The sequence below is a fragment of the Barbus barbus genome (assembly GCF_936440315.1).
Source record: "Barbus barbus genome assembly, chromosome: 6".
Classification (NCBI taxonomy): Eukaryota; Metazoa; Chordata; class Actinopteri; order Cypriniformes; family Cyprinidae; genus Barbus; species Barbus barbus.
This window is the reverse complement of record NC_136734.1, coordinates 34,815,277-34,821,276: the sequence shown is the minus strand read 5'-3', so window position 1 is coordinate 34,821,276 and position 6,000 is coordinate 34,815,277.

The window sequence follows — 6,000 nt, the reverse complement described above, 5'->3', positions numbered from 1 at the left end:
TCCCCCCTCACCACCCTCACTGGTGGTGCAGCTAGGGGGTATACGGGGGTCCCCCCGGTGGAGCAGTCGGTTGCGATGCAGTTGTGTCCTAATACTGTCTCCACCCGGCAGGGCAAACCGTGCCTCCTCTTCCGGGCCTGTAGGTACTCGTCTGGTCTGTCCGGCGATGCTTATGTGGCCTGTGGAGAAGCTGCCTCCACCTTATGCTACGGTGTTACTGCAGGTTCTTCAGGCTAAAAGCACTAAGGGACATGCACGAGCGTGGTCACGATCCAGAAGCTCTGAGAGCTTTGTACCGCGTCTGACCTCGCGCTACGAGCGACGAAGGTCATTGCGCGGACTCTGGGTCGTGCGATGTCCACACTGTGGTCCAGGACCGTCACCCCTGGCTGTGTCTGGTCGACATGGGGATGCTGATAAAGTTTGGCTCCTCAAGGGCCCTGTGTCCCAGATTGGCCTCTTCGGTGACGCAGTCAAGAACATGGCCCAGCAGTTCTCGGCTGCTCAGGAGCAGGCTGAGGCGATCCAACACTTCCTGCCCCGGCGGGCAGCTGCTGCCTCCACCCGTCTGCCGGCTGCAGCACCCCAGTCTGCTCGTTGACAAGGGCGGCCCCCTGCGTCCATCCCCATTCCCGCACCGCATCCGCAGCAGCCTCCAGAAGCGGTGCCGTTGAGCTGGTCCTGGCCCCCGTCAAACCTGGCAAAGAAGCCCCGGGACAGGCAACCCAGAGAGAAGAGGACTGCTACAGGAGGTGGTGGATGCACCTCCCCCGGAGTAGGGGCCGGGTGGAGAATCTTTTGTTTCAAAAATCTCGACAAGAAGCAGTTGTCTCTGCCTCTGGGTCCCAAGAAGGCATGGAGAGTCACGGACGGCCCAACACCGGACCACACTCATCCTCCTCTTTCACCAGCTGGCAGCAGTGGGCGGTTCGAGAGCTTCATCAAAGGCTCTACTCACGCACCCTCTGCCAAACCACGGAACCAGGTAAGCGTGCACCGCACACTCAGATCCCTCTTTGATCAGCCACGGGCCGTGTTCCTGCATTCCACCTCGCTGCCCCACCATGGGTACGTTGGTGGTCCCGCTGGTCCGCTTGTATGGTGTCTAGGTGCCTGGCAGCGCTACCCAACCCGTCTTGCTGGCTCCGGTGGACCATCTGACTCGGCTATGCGGTTCAGTACCCTCCCAAGTTCAAGGGCATCCACCTCACAGCAGTGAAGGCAGCTGATGCTCATGTCTCATGTGGAGAGATCGCTGTCCTACTGGCAAAGGATGGAGCCGGTCCCTCCAGCCGATATGAAGACAGGGTTTACAACCCTTACTTCATTGTGCCCAAGCAAAGCGGTGGGTTATGACCAATCTTGGATCTGCGCATCTTGAACCGGGCCCTTCACAAGCTTCCGTTCAAGATGCTCAGGCAGAAATGCATCTTCGGGTGCATCCGTTTGCAGCTATCGACCTGAAGGACGCGTAGTTCCATATGGCGATCCTTCCGCACCACAGGCCCTTCCTGCGGTTTGCGTTCGAAAGACGGGCATATCAGTACAAGGTCCTGCCCTTCGGGCTGTCCCTGTCACCCCGTGTCTTCACGAAAGTGGCGGAAGCAGCCCTTGTTCCCATGAGAGAACAGTGCATTCGCATTCTCAACTACCTCGACGACTGGCTTATACTGGCTCAGTCTCAGGTGCGAACACAGGGACTTGGTGCTCTCACACCTCAGCCAGTTGGGCCTGTGGGTCAGCTGGGAAAAGAGCAAACTCTCGACGACGCAGAGGATCTCTTTTCTCGGTATGGAGTTGGATTCGGTCAATCAGACAGCACGCCTCATGCAGGAATGTGCTCAGTTGGTGTTGAACTGCTTGAATACGTTCAAGAACAGGACAGCGGTCCTACTTAAACAACACTGAAGGGTTTTTTCCCCACAAGTTTAATGTTTATGAATGAATTTAATGTGAAAGAATATCATTAATCTTGACAAACTATATATCATTCTGAAGGTCTAAGCCTCAAGCATCGACGACAGATCGCTGTTTTTCAATGGAAAGCTTATAAGGAATGTATTTGCTACATTTGCGTAAGCAGTACACATCAAAACATGCAGAATAAAAAAGCAGTACGTACCAGATTCGTTATAATAACGAGACACAAACGCGTCCACTGCTGAAATCCCAGTTTAGTTAGAGAGGTAAGGGTCCACAGAACAACATCCCACTTTTAGTCCAACGAAACAATAATGTTGTAATAAGGATGAATATTCCTTTGTTTACGTTTCATTTCTTCGGGAGAGTTATTGTTCGCGTCCGTTATGGAATAAATTACGCTCAAAAACAGCGTCTTGGTGGTAAAAAAACAACACGGTGTTGTAGCATACAGTTTTACAAACAGAATGAGACCGTCCATGGAAAAAAAAGTCTCAGAAAAGCGGAATATAGTTTATTTGAATTTGGTGCGCTCTCCTGCCAGCGCGTGATGCACGCTGTGACGCAGCTGTCATCTGAGCGGGCGTAACTTAGCGATCTGCTTTATCCATAAAAAAATTTTTGTTTTTTTTTCTTTTACATTTTTTATATGTGTGTGTGGGGAATGTGGCCGTATCTGCATGATTATCATATGTAAGGAAGCACATCAGTGTGTTTATTACCGACTCTATGACGGCTATCATTGTGATTCATTGATCAGCTATTATTGATTTTATGGCCCATCTGTATGATTATCATCTGTATGGAAGCACATCAGCGTGTGATTACTGACTGTATGACCATGCCTGCCAATATCACTTATCAATACTGATCTGGCAATCAGAATACTTCAGTATACATACTATATACAAAGCATTTTTTTCTATTTTATTTTCCTTTTTTATTACTCAAATAATTATTTTTGTATTTTTTAGTGCTCAAATAAATCACTTATATGATGTCTAAAATTCTGTCTATTATTTTATAATTGAAAAACTATGCAGGAATATGTATAATGACTAAACTAGTTTGTATAATTCTGCAATCCATTTGGTGGTTATTTTTCCTCAAACGGGGGGTGGGAGGACTATAAATAGTTTCAGAAAAAATATTGCAGGAATCTAATTTTTCATGGTATATAAACTCATAAGACATGTGGCTTTCAATCCATTACTTTTCTGGATTGCTCCAGGACTTATTTCATGTATTTGTAAAAAACATTCAGTGTGGAAAAATATTTTTCAAGGCACGTCAGTGTCTATAACTTTTTATCTTTTTGAGCATTATCAACTCTGGATGATGGATAGTAAAGCATAGAGTGTCTTCTTTCCAAAGATACCTAATTTGTTTGTGTAGCACACTTTGTCAGGAACTGTTACCGTTTTAATTTAGGTAGGTTATTTTCACCTGTGAGGCCCAAAATGGGGGGCGAAGGTTAACAGGTTAAAAACTAAAATAAGCTATTCGTTTGTTGGTGTAATAAGATGTCACATTGATTTATGCCGTAAAACCTGGTAATTTTCAGGAATCGCGTTAATAAAATTTTATAGTTTAGTTTTATAATGTTGGAAATTATTACAGTACACACGCTACAAAACAAATGTTCATCCAACAGCAGGAGGCGCTGTCTGAAAAAAACGAAGTTCTGGAAGTGCTGCTCTGAGCGTGCAGGTCTGAGTGTGCAGTTGGGCCTCCGGGCCTGCAGCTTCACCCTACTCGCCTTGTTGGCAAAGGCTATTTACTAACGTGTGATTGGGTTAGTCAACACCAAAATATGACGCTCATGTAGTATCAGTCTCAGTGGCGTAGATGGTAAAGCTCTTGCTTTGTAATGCAATCGACCCTACTTCGAGCCTGCCTTTTGCCAAACTTTTTTTCTTCCTTTTCAAATGTCATATTGCATCAGAAAGGCATTTAGTTTCAATAAAAATGAAGGAAATAATCAAAAAGTTGGTTTACACTCAAACGTTATTATTGCATACAGTTTTATAATGTACTACAATACTCAGGTGCAGATAATTACCACTATTTCCAATAAGTAGAATAAATAGCAGAAAACATTGCTATTTTAACAGTGTAAATGGAATCTATAGCTATTTGCACAGAGTGTAAAGAGCATCTATTGCTATTTTCACTTAGTGCAAATAGCCGCTGCCTTATTTTATATACAGGCTTATATACTTAAATTAATACATTAAATTAACACAAAATAGACATCCAGAAGATGACACATTTACACGTCCAGGGACGTGCAGAAAAAACGTGTAATTCACGGCCAGAAGACATCAAAGAAGTCCAATATATCCAATTTTCATTTTGGATATATTTTTCAACCATGACGGACGTGTCAGAGGGACGTCTTTTCAACGGTCGTTAAACGTCCAAATGTTTGCTGGGTAGTGTTTCACTGCTGGAAATGTTAAATCAGCCAGAAGCATTTGAAGCATTTGTTTTTATCTTCCTTTACTGCACACTAACATAATTTAACACAGTAATTTATATTTAGACTATGTTCGCACTGTGGTTGTTTGACAACCACATTTACTTAAAAGTGGAAGTAGCGAAATGTCTTGTTAACACAGCAGATACTGTAGGTGTACATTTGGTGAATGCAGTTTTCACTTCTGTAGATAACCTTTGTGGGAACGTAACCATATTGTCGACTCAAATACAGGACTGACAAACATTTTCTACTGAATGTGGCTATTGTTTGTTTGTTTTTAAACAAAGGGCTAATTGAATAGAACATGATCTTAGTAAGTGGGAAGCCTCCAGGGCGGATCTGGAGCCTTGGGAGGCCATGGCGGATCAGGAGTCTTGGGAGACCATGGCGGATCGGGGTCCTTGGGCGGCCTTGGCGGATCGGGGTCCTTGGGCGGCCTTGGCGGATCGGGGTCCTTGGGCGGCCTTGGCGGATCGGGGTCCTTGGGCGGCCTTGGCGGATCGGGGTCCTTGGGCGGCCATGGCCATATTTTTTTTTGGGAAGCCCAGAGGGATTCATGTGGCCATGCGCAATGAGCCATAGTGGCCCTAACCAATGTCCCTAGTAAGGCCACTATGGCGACTAAGATTACAAGTATATAGCCCCCCCCCAAAATGTCTTTGGGAATGTTCCCCATAAGGGGTCTCACCGGAGGAGTGGGCTCTGTGGGGCGCTCTGGAGGAGCGGGCGCTTGGGGGCGCTCTGGAGGAGCGGACTCTTGGGGGCGCTCTGGAGTAGCGGACTTTTGGGGGCGCTCTGGAGGAGCGGGCGCTTGGGGGCGCTCTGGAGGAGCGGGCGCTTGGGGGCGCTCTGGAGGAGCGGACTCTTGGGGGCGCTCTGGAGGAGCGGGCGCTTGGGGGCGCTCTGGAGGAGCGGACTCTTGGGGGCGCTCTGGAGGAGCGGAGCTGGACGGAACCAGCGGAGACGAAGGAGAGCTGGACGGGACCAGTGTAGATACAGGAGGGCGCTCTTGCAGCGCGGACTCTTGAGGGCGCTCTTGCAGCGCGGACTCTTGAGGGCGCTCTTGCAGCGCGGACTCTTGAGGGCGCTCTTGCAGCGCGGACTCTTGAGGGCGCACGGGAGGCGCGGAGCTGGACGGGACCAGCGGAGACGAAGGAGAGCTGGGCGGGACCAGCGGAGATGAAGCAGAGCTGGGCGGGACCAGCGGAGATGAAGCAGAGCTGGGCGGGACCAGCGGAGATGAAGCAGGGCTGGACGGGACCAGCGGGAACTCAGGTGGGCTGGACGGGACCAGCGGGAACTCAGGTGGGCTGGACGGGACCAGCGGGAACTCAGGTGGGCTGGACGGGACCAGCGGGAACTCAGGTGGGCTGGACGGGACCAGCGGAGACGAAGGAGAGCTGGACATCCTGGTCATCTGGAGTGGAAGATCTTGGGTCTGAGGTGATTGTGGTTTGGGTAAATGTGGGAAGCAACGAGGGAAGCAATTAGTACCCCATCTTAGGACCTCTCCCGAGGTCCAGGATAAAATGGGGTTATGTTTCACCAGCCAGGGTCGACCTAAAACAATATCGACGGTGGATTCTTCTAAAAGGAGC